Genomic DNA, 20,772 nt, shown 5'->3' on the forward strand with positions numbered 1-20,772 from the left:
AAGTGTGTGTCCCTAGGTGGCACCTATGTAGAGAAGGACTAATAACTGTGCCAAGTTTCACTGCTCTCAGTCCACAGGAAGTGGGTCAGGGGAAATCTTTAATGAACGCCCCTCGTACATGACACTTGACTCTGAGAACAGTAGAACAGCTGAATTCCATAGCTACCTCTTTTTGGCTTTTGCTGACTTCACTCTCAGAATAATAAACTTCCTGACCACTGGTGATAAATTTGGCTTTGTCTTTGCCATGTGTTAACCTAAAAACATAAAGTACATTTAAAAAAATTAAGGCAAAACTCAACTACCGATGTCAAAATATGGAAAATATTTGGCCCAGCAAATGTTGAAAACGAACACATAAAGGGATAAAACAATGTCAAATACAATTTTCGTCCTTATAGCTGAAAACCATTTGCTTCTGGTTTACTAAAATCACCAGGAAAATGGCATCACAACAACCAGACAGAAGGAATCACACTTTAAAAAAAATGCAAAACTTTTGGTCGCTACTGTATATCCTTTATCCTGGTCCCCATTTTGGTATACTGTATATATTCCCCATCCTGGTATATATGTCCCTTCTCCTTGACCCCATTCTAGTATATATATATATATATATATGACGCACCCCTGGGCCTGTGTCGCGCAGCGTTGCGCACGCGGGAGCTTACCCGGAGCCGGATCTGTTGAGGGTTGTAGTCTCGTGGCGGTGACCCGGTCCGTGCCCAGGGAGTCAGACTAAGTGGCGCTGTATTAGTGGTAGATGTTGTACGACTACGCCACCCGTTTAATGCAGCGAAGGAGCTGCCGCGGCAGGGCAGACCGCTGAGGCCGGTGGTAGGATTGTGCAGCGTGATAGTATCACCCCCAACGGGAGGGGTATGGCCTCAGGGCAGCCGACGTGGATGATGGGGGTAGCAGGAACCACTTGGAGACGGTACGGTGTAGTTCAGGGTCTTTACTGGTGACAAAGATAGACCCTCCCGGAGTACTGGCTAGCGATTGGGGCGTGGTCAGTCCTTGAGCAGATGGGATCTCCCCTGGCCAGGCGGAGTTGTAGGCCTCCCAAACTAACTGTACTCTTCTGGCTACCTTGCTAGAGGCGGGTATAAGTAGCCCACGTCCCTGAGTGTACCGTGTGGTGCTCACCCGTATGGCCGGTGACTCGGGGCCTTCTAGTAGCTTCCGCTCCACGACGGCGGTGCTGGTCCCACGCGTGTGACCGTGCCTTCGGGTTTCTTGGCCAGAGGACCTGAAATCCCCTGCCGGTCGGTTTCTGCTGCTGGATAGGAGTTAGTCCCCACAGCCTCGGACTCCGGGTCCGGTGATAGCTTCTCAGTCAGGGCGAGCTCTGCAGCTGCCAGCCCCTGACTCCTTGTAGTACTGCTCCCACAGAGCTCCTGTTGTTTCTTCCTATGCTGCTTCTCTTCTCTGTCTCTACTTCTTCTCTACTCCCTAACCCTGCCTCAGCCCTAGGTTTATATAGGGGAAGTTCTTCCCCTCCCAGGACTGGGCAGGAGGTGTGGCATGCACAGGATCCCTGACCAAGAGACCTCCCACCTGCTCTCAGACATAACATTGCCGTTACTGTGGAAACCAGACCCCTGGGGTGCCACATTCCCCCCTAGTGAAATTTAGTACTCCGGGACTAAACATATTTTTAGAAAAACATAACAAGGTATAAACAATAATAATACAATAAGAAAAACACATAAAGATGGTTACGGCGTGTCCGCAACCGGGTGCAGTCTTTGAAGAAAAGCAAGGTGTCCATTTCACCAAAGCAGGGAGACGTAACCAGGTAGGGGTCTGTCCTGCCCCGAGTCCTTAACAGTCTTTAGTCCATTCCTAGGTTACGCTCCAACCATGTACAAGGATTCCCGGTAAATCCACCAAGGACTCCTATAAATAACTAGAAACACATAATTATACACAAGCAACAAGAAAAACAGGTAACCACAAATAAAACAATTTATACACTTCAAATCCTCCAACGTGCGGGTAACTGGCCTCTAGTGGCCCTAGTGGACCTACGGAGCTGACTGTCTAGCCCTGAACTACAGGGTGTAGGAGCTGTCAAGGGTAAACTGGGCAGCTGTCTACCGGCTCTTTGGCTCACTAGGGGTACGGCAGGCTCACTATAAGCAGAGGGTTGATCCTCCTGTTCTGCTTGTGTGGAGTCTTCTGCCTCCTGGACCGGCTGCTCTTCCAGCTCTACCTGTTGCTCCGTAGGCACTTGGGATGCTGGTTGGAGGAACGTGAGGACGGGTACCACAACTGCACCATTGACTTGAGTCCAGGACCGAGGGAAGTCTCCGAGCACAGTACTAACCATATCCTCCCTTTCCTCTACGGGTCGATGGTCTTCTTGTTCCTCTTCAGGGTTCCGTAGCTGTTCAGGACACTTCTTCAGGTGATCCCGGGATACAATGGCTATGGTCTCCCCTCCGTCTTTACTGATGGTACAGACTTTCGGGTTCTCGTGGCTTGAGGGCAGTACGGTGTACGGGTCCTTCTCCCACTGGTCGTCCAACTTGTGGAGCCGTCTTTTCCTCTTCAAGACCTGCTCTCCGGGTACCAGGGGAACAGCGGGAGCATACTGGTTGTAAGTTTTCTCTTGTCTTTCCCTAGCCTGACAGAGACTTCGCTCCACGCTCTCCTGTACTTTCCGGTACTGCTGCTGCCTCTCTGTGTCCCAGTCTGCTTCTGGTGAAGTGTCCTCGGGTGTCAGGACTCCCATTTCCAGGTCAACAGGTAACTTACCAGGTCTCGCCCTCATTAGGTAAGCCGGGGTACAGTTGGTGGAACCTACCGGGATGTGGTTGTATAGGTCCACCAGATCGGGCAGCTTCTCAGGCCACAGACTGCGTTCTTCCAGGGGCAACGTTTTCAGGAGATCCATTACCACCTGGTTCATTTTCTCACAAAGTCCATTAGTTTGCGGATGATAGGGTGTCGTCCTTATCTTCCGGCAGCCATACAGATTGCAGAATTCCTGGAAGACCTCCGCTTCAAAGGCAGGTCCCTGGTCCGTCAGCACTTGGTCCGGGTACCCGTGTGGACGGCAGAAGTGCTGCTGGAAGGCTCTAGCTGCTGTTTGAGCCGTTAAGTCCTTAACGGGGACGACAACCAAGAACCGGGAGTAATGATCCACAATGGTTAACGCGTAGACGTAGCCACTTCTGCTTGGGGTCAGTTTTACATGATCCAAGGCTACCAGTTCCAACGGCTGCCGGGTGACGATGGACTGCAGGGGAGTCTTCTGGCTGGCACGGTCCTTCCTTCTTAGGTTGCACGGGCCACAGTCTCTGCACCACCTCTCGATGGTTCCCCTCATGCCTACCCAGTGGAACCGCCCACGCAGCAGGAACTCCAGCTTCTTCCATCCGAAGTGTCCAGCCCCGTCGTGGTATGCCTCCATCACCATGGCTGCGTCTCTCCGTGGCACCACTACTTGCCAGATTAGTTCATGCGTCCGGGAGTTAACCATTCTGCGGCACAACTTCCCCTTGTAAAGGAACAGTCGACTCTTCTCAGCCCACAGTTGCTTGGCTTCCTCCGGAACGTCTGGGTCAAGGCAAGCCTCTGGCCGAGTCAGCATCTCCTTTACCAGCCGGACGGCAGGGTCACTGTCTTGCGTTTGCTCCCAGTTGTAGTGAGGCAAGGGGTTAAACGTAGCGGCTTGCTTACTCCTTACCCGATGGGAATACTGGATAGTCCCATGACGGTGGAACGCGGGGAGTTTGACTTCTTCCAGTCCCTCTGGATCTTCTCCTACGTCCGGTAGGTTTGGCATCCTGGACAGGGCGTCCGCGTTGGTATTGGAGCGTCCTGCCCGGTATTTGATTGTGAACTCGTAGTTGGACAGACGGGCCATCCATCTCTGCTCTAGGGCACCGAGTCTTGCCGTGTCCAGGTGTGTCAACGGGTTGTTATCCGTGTACACGGTGAACCGGGAAGAAGCGAGGTAGTGCTTAAAGCGTTCGGTGACTGCCCACACCACTGCCAGGAACTCTAGCTTAAATGAGCTGTAATTCTCAGGGTTTCTTTCGGTGGGTCGCAGTTTTCGGCTAGCGTAAGCGATTACTCGTTCTTTCCCCTGCTGGACCTGGGACAGTACGGCTCCTAGCCCGATGTTACTTGCGTCGGTGTAGAGGATAAAGGGCTGGCTGTAATCAGGGTACGCCAGGATTTCATCCCCCGTGAGGGCCATCTTCAGCTGGCGGAAGGACTCTTCTTCTAACTTCTCCCATTTGAAGGGCGGCTTCTGGTTCTTGGCCTTCCGGGACTGGCCTATCAGGAGGTCCTGCATAGGAGCTGCCTTTTTGGTGAAACCGGGGATGAATCTGCGGTAATAGCCTACCAACCCGAGGAACTGCCGCACTTCCTTTACACTGGAGGGACTTGGCCATTCCTTAATTGCGGTGATCTTATCAGGGTCGGGAGCCACTCCGTCAGCGCTCACCACGTGTCCCAGGTACTGCACCTTTGGTTTCAAGAGGTGACACTTGGAGGGTTTTACCTTTAAGCCGTAGCTTGCCAGAGCTTCGAACACTTCCGCCAGGTGTTTCAGGTGGTCCTCATAAGTCTTGGAATATACGATGACATCGTCCAGGTACAACAGGACCGTCTCGAAGTTTCTGTGGCCCAGACAGCACTCCATTAATCGTTGGAAGGTTCCCGGTGCGTTGCAGAGTCCGAACGGCATACAGGTAAACTCGCTAAGTCCCATTGGGGTGGTGAATGCGGTCTTCTCCCGGTCCGCCTCTGCTACAGGAACCTGCCAGTACCCGCTAGTGAGATCCAAGGTAGAGAAGAAGTTAGCAGATCTTAAAGCAGCCAAAGACTCCTCTATCCTTGGTAAGGGGTACGCATCCTTGTGTGTGATACGGTTAATTTTCCGGTAATCTACACACATCCTCATGGTGTTGTCTTTCTTTTTGACTAAGACTAGTGGAGCTGCCCAGGGGCTACAGCTATCCCTGATCACCCCAGCCTCCTTCAAGTCCCTAAGCATCCCCTTGGCGTGTTGGTAGTTCTGCAGGGGGTATGGGTCGATACCTCTCTTTTATGGGAAGATGGTCTCCCGTGGGGATGTGGTGTTCTACCCCCTTGACTCGCCCGAAGTCTAACGGGTGTTTACTAAACACTCTCTCGTACTCTTGAACCACCCGATAGACTCCCTGTTTCTGGTGTGAGGGAGTGGAGTCAGTACCCAAATGTAGTTGCTGACACCAGTCCTCCATTGTTTCTTTAGAGCCGTTACCTTCCTCCGGGGAAGATGGAGGCAAGGGTTCTACGGACTGTATGGAATTTTGATTGATGGTATACAATTTGGCTAGCGTGGCATACCGGGGCAGGTACACTTCCCTCTTCCCGATATTTATTATGCGAACGGGCACCCTCCCATGGCGTACATTGACCACCCCCCGTGCTGTCAAAATGGTGGGCCTACTGTCTGAGTAAACTGGTTCTACCATTGCCTGGTAATCTCTACCTCTCAGACCAATAGCTGCCCGGCACCAAATCATCATTTCACTTTTTGGGGGCATGGCAATAGGGAAAGGGTCACACATTCTTACGCTACCAATCTCACCACCGGAGAGTTCTATCTGTTGCCGTCGCATCAGTGCCGGGATCTCTTTCTGGAGCACTCGCTGCTGGCCGGAGCTGGCGTTCTTGGCAACCTGTTGTAAAAGGAAAATCACCTCTGCAAGACAATTTTCAATTACATTAGTTCCTAGAGTTATCTTTGGGTGACTCTCGTGTTTGTCAATGTCTACAATGATCAGTCCCTGTGCTGCCAGTTCGACTCTACCGATTTTAATGGTCACCTCTTTAAATCCAATCTGTGGCACGGGCTGACCATTGCTGGCGATAATACTCAAGTCGTCGTCAGGGTAGCGGGTGATATCCGAGTCATTCCAGTACTGCTTGAAGAGCACGTACGGGATAGTGGTGACCTGTGACCCGGTGTCCAATAGGGCACTCATAGGGATGCCATCCAGTACCACAGGCAAGACTGGACGTCCTCCCACATATCTGTCGCGCCAGTTCGATGGGCCTGATGATCTTTTTCCTGGGGTTTGGCCCTCTACCCCAGGTTGTGCCAGTTTAAAGGACAGTACCTTGCCATATGTCCGGGTTGATTGCAGCGGCGGCAGATGGGTTGTCCGTCCTCGTTGTATCGGTCGCTGGGTCTTCCTCTGGCCGGTGGGGTCCTCCTTGGTCGACGCCACGGGATGTCCTCCGGTCCGGATGCCAGCTGGATCTTCCCTGGAGTGGAAACCTGTAAAGACTGCACAGTTCGGGTTAGCGCGGCAACGCTTTTAGCTAGCTCTTGGACCTGATGGTGCAGGTCTGGAGCCGGGTCATTGTTCAAAGCCTGCGCATCAGCTCCCACAGGCCCTGCCGACAAGGGTGCCGCCTCCTGGTGGTAAGTGGTAGTGGGGCGTCTGTGGGTCACAACGCCACCTGGTGCCGGTTCTCGGAGCACCCGGATGGCTCTGTCCTTGAACTGTGCAAATCCCAGATGAGGGTCCTGTAAGGCCATTGCCCGCAACTGGGTTCGGTGGGCATTGCAATATAAACCCTCTATAAATTGTTCAGTCAACAGCCTGTCCTCGTCTCCCACGCCGTCAGGGTCGGTCTGCTTAATGGCTCTCAGGGCCTCTTGTAGGTTCAGGGCATAGTCCCTTATACTCTCATGTGCCCGCTGTTTGCACCCGTAGAATCTAAGCTTGATCTCGGCTGAGGTGCGGGTATCAAAGGTGTCCCTCAGCCGGGTTAGTATCTCTGCGACAGTCCTCCTCCCAGGTGGCCAGGACTTTACCTCCCTTTGGGCTGCCCCGGTTAATTGGGCCACCAGGATGCTCACTTTTTGCTCCTCTGTGAGGGGATACACCTGGAAGAGGCTATCCAGCTTTTCTCTAAAGTCATGCAGGGTATGTGACTCCCCTGAGTACTGGGGTAGCCAGGCTGCCCCCGGGATATAGGGCATGGTGAAAGGCATGACCGCAACGGCGGTGGCGCTGGCGGGGGTTGAAGCGGTGAAGCTCTCCTCCGTATCCGACATCCTTCTCCCCCCTAGTGGACCGTGGCCTACCTTGCGATGATCCTCTTCCGTAGGCCGCGGCTCCGCAGTGGATCGTCAGGGTTGAGGACCTTCCGTCGCGCTCCTGTGACGTCAGCGTCTGCTGGGCTCCTTCCAGGACCTTACGCGACGTCTGGACGTGAGGCGGGGCTTCAGTTCTCGCGCGCTTTTGGAGTCCACGCCCCTCTTCTTCCCGCGCGGCGTCTTCAAGATGGCGTCCAACGGCGGGAAAACTCCACGGAAGGCGGGAAGAAGGCTGAAAATGGCGCCGGATGGCGGGAATCTTCACCGATGGCGGGAAGAAGGCTGAAGATGGCGCCGGATGGCGGGAATCTTCACCACTGGTAAGTTTGAACAGTCTTTTTCAGGCACGCAGTACCCGGTGGTTGCGGGCACGAGATCCTGCCGACTACGCCAAAAGTTGACGCACCCCTGGGCCTGTGTCGCGCAGCGTTGCGCACGCGGGAGCTTACCCGGAGCCGGATCTGTTGAGGGTTGTAGTCTCGTGGCGGTGACCCGGTCCGTGCCCAGGGAGTCAGACTAAGTGGCGCTGTATTAGTGGTAGATGTTGTACGACTACGCCACCCGTTTAATGCAGCGAAGGAGCTGCCGCGGCAGGGCAGACCGCTGAGGCCGGTGGTAGGATTGTGCAGCGTGATAGTATCACCCCCAACGGGAGGGGTATGGCCTCAGGGCAGCCGACGTGGATGATGGGGGTAGCAGGAACCACTCGGAGACGGTACGGTGTAGTTCAGGGTCTTTACTGGTGACAAAGATAGACCCTCCCGGAGTACTGGCTAGCGATTGGGGCCTGGTCAGTCCTTGAGCAGATGGCATCTCCCCTGGCCAGGCGGAGTTGTAGGCCTCCCAAACTAACTGTACTCTTCTGGCTACCTTGCTAGAGGCGGGTATAAGTAGCCCACGTCCCTGAGTGTACCGTGTGGTGCTCACCCGTATGGCCGGTGACTCGGGGCCTTCTAGTAGCTTCCGCTCCACGACGGCGGTGCTGGTCCCACGCGTGTGACCGTGCCTTCGGGTTTCTTGGCCAGAGGACCTGAAATCCCCTGCCGGTCGGTTTCTGCTGCTGGATAGGAGTTAGTCCCCACAGCCTCGGACTCCGGGTCCGGTGATAGCTTCTCAGTCAGGGCGAGCTCTGCAGCTGCCAGCCCCTGACTCCTTGTAGTACTGCTCCCACAGAGCTCCTGTTGTTTCTTCCTATGCTGCTTCTCTTCTCTGTCTCTACTTCTTCTCTACTCCCTAACCCTGCCTCAGCCCTAGGTTTATATAGGGGAAGTTCTTCCCCTCCCAGGACTGGGCAGGAGGTGTGGCATGCACAGGATCCCTGACCAAGAGACCTCCCACCTGCTCTCAGACATAACATTGCCGTTACTGTGGAAACCAGACCCCTGGGGTGCCACATATATATATCCCATCCTGGTATATATGTCCCTTATCCTGGAATATATATCCCCCATCCTGGTACACACAGTTAGGTCCATATATATTTAGTACAGAGACAACATTTTTCTAATTTTGGTTCTAGACATTACCACAATGAATTTTAAACAAAACAATTCAGCTGCAGTTGAAGTTCAGACTTTCAGCTTTCATTTGAGGGTATCCACATTAAATTTAGATGAAGGGTTTAGGAGTTTCAGCTCCTTAACATCCTGGTATGTACAGTATGTTCCCCATCCTCTATATGTTCCTTATTCTGCCACTGTTCTTTAATGCATAGGAAAAAAAAAATAAACAATTATACTCACCTCCCATCTACGCCCCCGCCGCGGTGTGCTCTTCTGAAGCTGGCAACTGACTTCAGCATGCAAGCTGCATGACATCACTGCCATGTGCCCCAGTCACATGGATGCCAACATCAGCTGCTGGACTCTGATTATCTGGCAGCGTGTATCGCAGTGCACGGACTCGGGATGTCTCTGTGTCGCAATACACTTCAGCTGAATGTGCATCCCAGGACGCACATCCAATTGAAGTTTGCGCTGCCATTGGCGGACCCCCCAACTGCACGGGCCTAGTCACGGTTGTGACTGCGATCGTTACGCCCCTGGTTCTGGTGATGTACTCATGTGCAGATGGGGGTTTTGTTGATCTATTTCTGTACTGTTAATGATTCTGGTAATGTATTTCTGTATTGATGGTGATTCTGATGATGTGTTTTTGTACTGTGGGTGGTTCTGGAAATGTATTTCTATACTAATGAGGGTTATGATGCTATGTTTCTGTTCTGATCGGGGTTCTGGTGATGTGTTCTTTTGCTGCTATTGGTTCTGATCCTGTACGCATGTAAGAATTGTAAAAATAGATATGTATCGCTGAGGTTGGCAACTTCAGTGATGTAAAACCAGAAAAGCATGCTCCAGCACAAGTAGTGCTGAGCAGGTTAATTAGGTGTATCAGGGCAGGTTTTTTGAGCAGTCATAAGAGATGGGGGGTATTAGCTGCTCACATATCCCCACCCCCAGGCCGTGTGTATAAAATGGAGACCAAGTGTCTCATTCAGGAGACCTCCAGAGTGTTTGTGCCAAAAAGACACTGACTGTGAGCGGGTGTACCCGCCATATTGTATTGGACTGTTTATTTTCTGTTTTTGTTAAACTGTGCCGGACAAGGCTTTCTTTTGTTTACTTCTGAAAGTGCGGTTTATGCAGCATAATATACCTGCCTTGGACATTTTAAAGAGACAGTGTCCCGTGCCTACCTCTAACGCGTCTAAGTGAGTACTGAACCCTACAATTGGTGGAGAATGCGGGCATGAATCCCAAGGGGCAGTGTGACTGCTAAAAGAAACAGTTTATGTCCTGGGTGAAGAGCGCCATCCAGCCAGGGACGTCCAGCAGCATGGAGGAGCTGATTAAGCAACTGGTGCAGGCTAACCTCCAGCAGCACTAACAGCAGCAGCAGCAGTGGCAACAGCAAGTTCATCAGCAGCAACAACAGCAGCAGATGCAACAACTACAGCACAAGCAGCAGATGGAGCTCCTGGTCGAGGTGATCCGTGGCAGGGCAACTGCCCCACCCCCTACTCCAGGTGAAGACTCTCACGTGAGGAAGACGGTAAGGAGAGCATTGCAAAAGATGACCCCGGGTGATGATGTCGAGGTGTTCCTGACGGTTTTTGAGAGGATGACGGAACGGGAGAAATTGCCTCCGGAGCAGTTGGCGGAGGTGCTGGTGCCATATTTAACAAGGGAGCCGCAGAAGGCCTATTACGACCTGGCCTTGCAGGACGCAAAGGAGTACGCCAAGTTGAAAAATTAGATTTTGGCGCGCTTGGGAGTGACTCTTGACTGACAAGGCGCAATGGGTGCACCACTGGGTCTATTGCTATGACAAACCTCTCCGGTCCCAGATGTTCGACCTCCTACACCTGGTCCAAAAGTGGTTGCAACCTGAATCTTTCTCCCCAGCACAAATGGTTGAGAAAGTTGTCATGGACAGATTCATACACTCCCTTCCAAGGTTGGTGCAATCCTGGGTTGCCCAGGGAGATCCCCGCAATGCCGATGACTTGGTGGGGTTGGTGGAAAGGTACCAGGCAGTTGAGAGTTGCTTGGGGAAACAAGGGGTCGTAGTGTCTCCATACTGGGGTTTCCAAAAGGGGGAAGACACCCAAAAGAGGGGAGCTAGAGCCACACATGGGGGGCATCCTAGAGCTCAGGAGGGGTCTGAGTTGCTGCCAAAGGTCCCGTCCCATAACGTAGTATGTTGGAGGTGTCATACCCCAGGTCACATAGCTGCCTGGTGCCCCATGACAACTAAATCAATGGACTGAAGCGCAGGACGGTGTTGCTCATATTTTGCATATCCTGCCTGCAGTGCTGTCCCTCAACCAGGCGAGGGACAGCAGGCATGCCTCATGTCGGTGAATGGTATGCAAGTGACTGCTCTGTTAGACTCAGGGAGTTTAGTAATCCTAGTGAGAGCCACAGTTCCTCATCAGCTGGTTCCGGGGAAAAAGGTCGGCATCCGTTGTATCCATGGGGACGGTAAGGAATACCCTGTGGCCCGAGTGGTCATAGACACTAACTGTGGCGCCAAGTCCCATGAGGTCGGTGTAGTCAGTGACCTGTTGTATCCAGTTATAATACGGCGGACTTTGCCCTGTTTTTGGACTTTGGGAGATTGGGAGGAAGCCAGGTTGTCCGGGCAACAACCAATTCACCCCTGAGGAAACCTAATCACAGACCGCTGCCGAAGGGTTTCCTTTTTGTGTGCTGGTTGGGGATGAGGATGAGGCAGCATCCCTGGAGGCTAACATCCCTGAACTGGAGATGTCTGGGGGAATCTTTGGAACTTCCCAACTCAGGGATTAACTCTAAAAGGGGCGTTTAATAATGTAACGGTTCTTAATGGTGTTGCTCAAGAACCGGGGGCTGACACCCGATATCCGCACTTTGTCGTAAATGGGGAGTTACTATATGGGATCACCAAGCTCAGAGGGGAAGTAATCGAGCAGTTATTAGTGCCAGGGCCGTACAGACACATGGTGTTAGATATTGCCCATGCACATGTCTTGGGTGGACATCTGGGAGTAGAAAAACCCAGGAAAGGATCCTCCAGAGGTTCTACTGGCCCGGGTGTCACCGAGAGATAGTGAATTATTGCAGGTCGTGTTCCACCTGTCAGCTGACCTCCCCGTTGGCTCACTTCCGTAGCCCTTTAGTGCCTCTACCTGTCATTGAGATCCCATTTGAATGCATCACCATGGATCTAGTGGGACCCCTGGTCAAGTCCAGCAGAGGACATCAGTACATCCTAGTGGTACTGGACTATGCTACGAGGTATCCGCAGTCCATGCCCCTACAAAACTCCTCCAAGTGTATAGCCAGAGAGGTGGTCCATATCTTTTCCAGGACAGGTTGCCTAAAGAGATTCTAACGGACCAAGGAACTCCATTTATGTCAATGGTGATGAGGGAGCTGTGCAAGATCCTGCAAATCGCACAATTAAGGACCTCAGTTTACCACCTGTAGACAGATGGCTTGGTGGAGTGGTTCAATAAAACCTTGAAGGCCATGTTGAAGAAGGTGGTAGAGAAAGATGGCCGGGACTGGGACTGCCTACTGCCGTACCTTCTGTTCTCCATCAGAGAATTCCCACAGGCCTCTACTGGATTCTCCCCTTTCGAGCTGTTGTATGGCCGACACCCCCGTGGACTCCTGGACGTAGCAAAGGAGACCTGGGAGGCTGAGTCTACACCCTACAGCAGTGTAACTGAACATGTGGCACAGATGCAAGAGAGGATTGCAGAAGTAATGCCCATTGTGAAAGAACACCTCCTCAAAGCGCAAGAGGCACAGTCGAGGGTGTACAATAGGTCGGCGAGGGTGAGACACTTTAACTCTGGAGATCGGGTACTTGTGCTGGTGTCTACAGTGGAGAGCAAATTCCTGGCCAAGTGTCAGGGTCCCTATGAAGTAGTGGAAAAGGTTGGTGGTGTCAATTATAAAATTCATCAACCAGGGAGGTGTTAGAACTCTCCTTTTAGGTTTTTTCTATCTTGCTGGTCACATGACCTTTTTGCCTATTTAATCCTGCTCCGCCCTTCTGGCCATGCTGGACTTCATTGTAATTTCTACTCTTAAGCGAGTCAGGTGCTTTGTTACCTTTCTCAGTCAGTTTAGCTAGGTCTTTTGACCTTTATGTTCTATTTGGTGTGTTTGTCTTTTTACTGCTACAATTTCTGCTAGGAGGTGTCCATCTTTCTCCCAGTCCCTAGTTCTTATAGGGATCCCTCCCTCACATCTATAGGTCTTCGTTCAGACTAGCTGAGGACTTTAGCGGGTCTGATCGCAGGATCAGGTTCCCCGTTACATCGTAGGGATCTAGCTTAGTTCTATTGTAGGGACAGATCTCCTGTCTTTCCTTAGTGCTTGTAGCCTATCATAACAGTAAGTCCAGCCCAAAAATATCTCTAAGGAAAGACCTCCAGTTTCCATCATGGTGTCGGTTCAGGATTTGGCTCAACGCCTGCAGGGACTCTCTCTGGAGGTGGCCGAGCTCCAACAACACGTGAGTAGCTGTTCTGGAGCGGATTTTGTGGAGCCAAAAGGTATGATTGCCTGATTTATTTTTTGGTGAACAACAAGATTTTTTTTCCTATAAAAATGCTTGTTTATTGTATTTTCGTTTGAGACCCAGATCCTCTGGTGATGAATCACAGCGCATAGGGTTCATAATGTCACTTTTGCGCAAAGAACCTCAGGGATGGGCCTTTTCTCTCCAACCTAGTGATCCGTGCTTTAGATCAGTGGATAGTTTTTTTTCTGCTTTGGGGTTGTTGTATGATGATCCTGATCGTGTCTCATCAGCTGAGACGGAATTGAGACTTTTGAGGCAGGGATCAGGTAATGTGGAAAATTATTGTACTCACTTCCGTCGGTGATCTGCTCAGGTGGGGTGGAACGATTCAGCTCTGAAAAGTTTGTTTCTTGCGGGGCTAGGTGAAAGGGTTAAGGATCTGCTTATTGCTTATCCTACACCTGGAAACTTGCAGGAGGCAATGCAATTAGCTATACGGGTGGACAGGAGACTGCGTGCAAGGGTTAATGAGAGTAAATCCTTTGCCATGTCAGCTCCTAGTCTTGAGAGGGTCTGTATTGACATTGGAGAGCCGATGGAGATTGGGGCGATGTCACCCCGCTCTCAGGAAAAAGACCGCAGGTTTTCTGAAGGTTTGTGCTTTTATTGCGGAAAATCTGACCATTTCATTAAGAACTGTGTGCTTCGTATGAACAAAGAAAAAAAAAAAAAAGGTCAGTTACGCCCGTATAGCTTGTTTAAATACTAAGGGGGTATTTCTTTCTGCTACTACTGCAGCTCAGGAAGAATTAATTGAATTTCGGGTATTTGTGGATTGTGGTTCTACTCTGAATGTGATTGATGGGGGATTCTTGGAAAAACTTAAATTAAAACCCAAACCTTTGTCATCCCCTATTGCCGTGGTTTCTGTCGATGGCTCTCCCTTGAAATGTGTTACTCACAAGGTTTATGAATTTCCCCTCACCATTAATGGTATTCACCAAGAAAATTTAGATTTGATAGTATTAAATAATTTGCCTTCTCCAGTAATTTTGGGGTTACCCTGGTTAAAATTGCACAATCCTGTACTGGATTGGTCTACTAATGAAATTAAGTCCTGGAGCCCTAAGTGTTATGACAAGTGTTGTAACGGGCGCATTGCTGCTGTGGATAAAGGGGAATCACCTGTACCTATTCAGGATTTTTGGAAAGTTTTTTCTGAGGAGGAGTCGCAAACTTTGCCTCCCCATAGAGACTATGATTGTACCATTGAATTTGTCCCTGGAGCGACTCTTCCTAAAAGTTGTTTATTTAATCTTACTATTCCTGAGAGAAAGGCTTTGGAGGAATACATACAGACGAGCTTGGCCGCCGGTCATATCAGACCCTCTAAGTCACCTGTGGCTGTTGGATTTTTTTTTTGTTAAAAAAAAGGACGGCGGTTTACGTCCTTGTCTGGACTTTTGCGAGATTAATAAAATTACTGTACGTAATCCCTACCCACTGTCATTGATTCCTGATTTGTTTAACCAGTTAGTGGGGGCCAAGTGGTTCTCTAAAATTGATCTCCGGGGGGCATACAATTTGTTGCGCATGAAGGAGGGTGATGAATGGAAGACTGCTTTTAACACTCCTGTGGGTCATTTTGAGAATCTGGTTATGCCTTTTGGTCTTACCAATGCACCAGCATTTTTTCAGAATCTTATTAATGACATCCTTAGACCTTTGATCGGCAAAAATGTGGTTGTGTATTTGGATGACATTTTGATTTATTCGCCTGATCTGGAGTCTCATTGGCGGAGCGTACGTGAGGTATTACAGTTATTAATTGACAATTCGCTTTTTGCTAAGCTAGAGAAATGTGAGTTCGCTGTACAGAGAATTAGTTTTTTGGTCTACATTATCTCCAGCGAGGGCTTTGAGATGGACCCGGTGAAAGTTCAAGCTGTGCAGGAATGGCCTAGGCCTATTGGTTTGAAATCGATACAGAGGTTTTTGGGTTTCGCCAATTATTACAGAAAATTCATGAAAAATGTTTCTATTATTGTTAAACCACTGACCGATCTCACCAGGAAAGGTTCTAATACGGTTCAGTGGACTACTGAGGCCATTGAAGCTTTTGTGTTTCTAAAGGAGAGGTTCAGCTCTGCCCCCATCCTTATGCAGTCTGATGTGACTAAGTCGTTTTTGGTTGAGGTTGATGCTTCTTCTGTGGGGGTCGGTGCGGTGTTGTCTCAGGAAAACAAGGATGGAGTACATCCCTGTGCCTTTTTTTTCAAAAAAATTTTCTGAGACTGAACTTAATTACGATGTTGGTAATTGGGAATTGCTGGCTATTAAACTCGCATTTGAACACTGGCGTCATCTCTTGGAAGGTGCTGATTTTCCCATTCAGGTTTTCACTGATCATAAAAATCTGATCTATCTTGATGCTGCCATCTTCTGTCAGGCTAGGTGGGCACTTTTTTTTTCGCGGTTTAATTTTTCCGTTACTTACATCCCAGATACCAAGAATGTTAAAGCTGATGCGTTGTCTCGCAGCTTTTCTCCCATGGTCGGTGCTGAGGAGGAGGAGAGCGTTTTACAAGAAGGTGTTGTGATTGCTGCATTGGACTTCGTTTTGGAAGATGAGATTCTTAAAGCACAGGAGAATGCCCCATCTAACACTCCACATGGGAGGTTGTTTGTGCCTAGGACCTTTAGGAGAGATTTGTTTGTTGAGAGTCATGAGTCTCGGTTGGCAGGTCATCCAGGAATTTCTGAGACCAAGAGACTTGTGGGTCGCAGTTTTTGGTGGCCTGGATGGCAGAAGGAAGTCATTAAGTGGGTGCGTCAATGTACTGTGTGTGCTAGATCTAAGTCTTCTCATACTCCTGCTGCGGGGTTGCTTTGCCCTCTGGAGGTTCCTAGTGCACCTTGGACACATCTGGCTATGGACTTTATTACTGACCTTCCCTCCTCTGAGGGTTTCACTGTCATCTGAGTGGTTGTGGACCGTTTTACCAAGATGTGTCACTTGGTTCCCTTCATCAAACTGCCCTGCGCTAAAACACTCGCTAAGGCCTTTGTCAAGGAAATTGTCAGACTCAATGGTGTTCCTACTGACATTGTTTCTGATAGGGGACCTCAGTTCGTGGCTCGTTTTTGGCGTGCCTTTTGTGACAGGTTGGGAGTTCATTTGTCGTTTTCATCCGGATATCATCCTGAGTCTAATGGCCAGACAGAAAGGAAGAATCAGGATGTTGAGCAGTTCTTGCGTTGTTTTGTGGCAGACAATCAAGAGGGGTGGTCTGAGTTTCTGCCGCTTGCTGAATTTGCTCTTAACAACCATACTTCATCTTCTGCTGGTTGTTCGCCTTTTTTTTGTTGTTCTGGGAGACATCCGTCTTTTGGGTCATTCTCCAAATTGGTATCGGCTGTGCCTGAGGAGGAGAGTTTTTCCGGTGATTTGGAGAGAGTTTGGACGGATGTGCGTGGTAATCTTCAGGAGGCTAACAAAAAATCTAAGAGGTACTTTGACAGGAAATGTCAAGAGGTTTTGTTTACGGTTGGTGACATGGTTTGGTTGTCCTCTAAGAATCTGCGGTTGAGGATTCCTTCTAAAAAATTGGGTTCCAAGTTTGTAGGGCCCTTTAAGGTGCTTCAGGTAGTTAACCAATCTGCTGTTAGGTTGGAGGTTCCTACCTCCTGGAAGATTAATCCAGTGTTTCATATTTCTCTATTGAAAAAAGCTGATGTATCAGATAGAGACGCCACTGCCACTGTTCCTCCGGTGGTGGAGGACGGGGAATATGAAATTTCCCGCATTCTTAATTCTAGACGGTATAGGGGGAGTTTGCAGTATCTCGTCGCTTGGAAGGATTTCAGTCCCGAGGATAACTCATGAGTGAGGGCGGATGATGTTTCTGCTTCCAGACTTGTCAGAGCGTTTCACAAGAGGTTTCCTAATAAGCCTGGGCCTAGGGGATCCGGAGGATCCTCATAGAAGAGGGGGTACTGTTAGAACTCTCCTGTTAGGTTTTTTCTATCTTGCTGGTCACATGACCTTTTTGCCTATTTAATCCTGCTCCGCCCTTCTGGCCATGCTGGACTTCATTGTAATTTCTACTCTTAAGCGAGCTAGGTGCTTTGTTACCTTTCTCAGTCAGTTTAGCTAGGTCTTTTGACCTTTATGTTCTATGTTGTGTGTTTGTCTTTTTACTGCTACAATTTCTGCTAGGAGGTGTCCATCTTTCTCCCAGTCCCTAGTTCTTGTAGGGATCCCTCCCTCACATCTATAGGTCTTCGTTCAGACTAGCTGAGGACTTTAGCGGGTCTGATCGCAGGATCAGGTTCCCCGTTACATCGTAGGGATCTAGCTTAGTTCTATTGTAGGGACAGATCTCCTGTCTTTCCTTAGTGCTTGTAGCCTATCATAACAGGAGGAGAAAGCTCTATCAGGTGTACCATGTCAACTTAATCAAGCCATGGAAAGATAGGGAGCCTGTGGAAGCTCCGTGTTTGGTGGCGAAGTCTGAAGCCGATGTGCAAGAGGTCAAAGTGGCTGAGTCACTCTCACGTGCTCAAAAGCAACAGTGCCGAGAGTTGCTGCAGCGGAAGAGGGACTTGTTCTCTGAACTACCAGGTTGTACCCAGATCATAAAGCATGAGGTCCTTACAGAACCTCTTGTCTGGGTAAACCTGAAGCCGTATCGGATTCCCAAAGCCCGCTTAGAGGCAATATTTGATGCTCTGCAGCAGGCGGGATTTTCAATAAACCCGAAGAAATGTGTCATGGGCATGGAGGAAGCCAGATATTTGGGCTATGTCATAGGCAGAGGCATGATAAAGCCCCAAATAAATAAAATTGAAGCGATCCAGGGTTGGCCACAACCTCTCTCAAAAAAAACAGGTCAGAGCCTTCCTGGGCATCGTGGGCTACTACGGCCGGTTCATTCCTAACTTCGCCATTATAGCCGTCCCTCTGACAGACCTCCTTAAAGGGACAAAGTCGGCTATGGCTAAGTGGTCTCCAGAAGCTGAGACTGCTTTCCAGGAGCTGAAGCAGGCTCTGTGTAAACAGCCAGTGCTAGTGGTGCCGGATTTCTCAAAGGAGTTTGTGGTCCAGACGGATGCGTCAGATGTTGGACTGGGGGCTGTCCTATCACAAGAGGTGAATGGGGAGGAGCACCCCATAATGTATTTAAGCCGGAAGCTGACATCTTGTGAGAAGAATTACTCCATAGTGGAGATGGAATGTTTGGCCATCAAGTGGGCGTTGGACACCCTGAAATACTACCTCTTAGGCAGGAAGTTCAGGCTGGTGTCAGACCATGCCCCACTAAGGTGGACGAGAGAGAAGAAGGGGAACAATGCCCGAGTGACCAGGTGGTTCCTAGCCCTCCAGGAATTTAGCTTCCATGTAGAGCATAGGCCTGGGAAACTGCATGGCAATGCTGACGCATTGTCGAGGGTCCACTGTATGTTAACAGAATGTTCCAAGCCCCCTGGCTTTAGGCATTGGGGGGGTATGTAAAATGGCCACCGGACATGTCCTTGAGGGGAGATATGTATCGCTGAAGTTGGCAACTTCAGTGATGTAAAACCAGAAAAGCATGCTCCAGCACAAGTAGTGCTGAGAGGGTTAATTAGGTGTATCAGGGCTGTTTTTTTCGAGCAGTCATAAGAGATGGGGGGGATTGGCTGCTCACATATCCCCACCCCCAGGCCATGTGTATAAAGTGGAGACCAAGTGTCTCATTCAGTGTCTGTGGCTGGAGGTGTGGAGACCTCCAGAGTGTTTGTGCCAAAAAGATACTGACCGTAAGCGGGTGAACCCGCCATATTGTACTGGACTGTTTATTTTCTGTTTTTGTTACACTGTGCCGGACAAGGCTTTCTTTTGTTTACTACTGAAAGTGCGGTTTATGCAGCATAATAAACCTGCCTAGCACATTTTAACCCCTTAAGGACCTTGGGATTTTCCGTTTTTGTTCCCCTTGTTCCCAGAGCCATAGCGTTTTTATTTTTTGGTCAATATGGCCATGTGAGGGCTTATTTTTTGTGGGACAAGTTGTACTTTTGAACGACATCACTGGTTTTACCATATCATGTACGGGAAAGTGGGGAAAAAAATCCAAGTGCGGTGAAATTGCAAAAAAAGAGCAACAGTTTTTTTTTTCCACGTTCACTAAATGCTAAAACTGACCTGCCATTATTATTCTCCAGGTCGTTACGAGTTTGTAGACCCGAAACATGTATAGGTTATTTTTTATTTAAGTGGTGAAAAAAAAATCCAAAGTTTGCTAAAAAAAAATTGCCGCCATTTTCCGAGACCTGTAGAGTCTCCATTTTTCTGGATCTGGGGCCGAGTGAGGGCTTATTTTCTGTGCGCCGAGCTGACATTTTTATTGATACTATTTTGGGGCTGATCCGATGTTTTGATCGCCCGTTATTGCATTTTATTGCACTGTTGCAGTGACCAGAAAAATGTAATTCTGGAGTTTAGAATTTTTTTTCTCGTTACGCCGTTTACAGATTGGATTAATTCTTTTTTTATATTGATAGATCGGGCGATTCTGAAGGCGGCGATACCAAATATGTGTATGTGGTTTTTTTTTTAATTATTTTATTTTGAATGGGGCAAAAGGGGGGTGATTTAAACTTTTATATACAGTATTTTTATTTTTTTTATATTTTTAAAAACATTTTTTTTTCACTTTTTGCATGCTTCTATAGTCTCCATAGGAGACTAGAAGCAGCAGCAGTCTGATTGGCTCTGCTACATAGAGGCGATGAGTAGATGCTATGAGAGCCGACCACTAGGTGGTGCTCATAGCAATCTTTACATGATAACCACAGGTGTCTGCTGTAGATCCCGGGTTGTCATGCCCACGCATCGGTGAACCACGATCATGTGACGGGGTCACCGATGGGTGGGGCTAATGCCGCACCTCCAACGCGGCGATGTTAAATGCCGCTGTCAGAGATTGACAGCGGCATCTAACTGGTTAACAGCCGCGGGTGGATCGCTATTCCACCCGCGGGTGTTGCGGGCACATGTAAGAATCAGCTGACATGTGCCCTGTTCAGTGCGGGCTCAGCGCCGGAGCCCTCACTGAACTGGGGGTGATGGCCTGGGGTGTATTAATACACCCCAGGCTTTAAAGAGGTTAAAGAGACAGTGTCCCGTGCCTACCTCTAATCCGGCTAAGTGAGTACTGAACCCTACACAATCAATAACTTGTAAGATTACGTTATACATGTCTATGTTAATAAAGTGTTGCATCTTCTGACAAGTTAAGGGTTACTATATTTTTATTCATGTTAGGCTATGCGCCCACGATGCAGAAATGCTCCGGATTTTTCCTGAGCGTTTCTGCATCTCCCTGGCAGAAAAAACGCATGCAGATGGTACATGCGGATTGTACATGCGGATTGTACATGCGGATTGTACATGCGGATTGTACATGCGGATTGCACATGCGGATTGTACATGCGGATTGTACATGCGGATTGTACATGCGGATTGTACATGTGTTTTTCCTGCCAGGGACATGAGGATGTGAAGCGTTCTTCACATGCATTTCCACATGCGGGTTGTCAAGCGCTTTCCAAGCGATTTTAGCATCACTTGGAAAGTGCTTGTCAACTTGGTC

The sequence above is a fragment of the Phyllobates terribilis genome, unplaced genomic scaffold (genome assembly GCF_046119375.1).
Source record: "Phyllobates terribilis strain yellow unplaced genomic scaffold, ASM4611937v1 Scaffold_2__4_contigs__length_985480577, whole genome shotgun sequence".
Lineage (NCBI taxonomy): Eukaryota > Metazoa > Chordata > Amphibia > Anura > Dendrobatidae > Phyllobates > Phyllobates terribilis.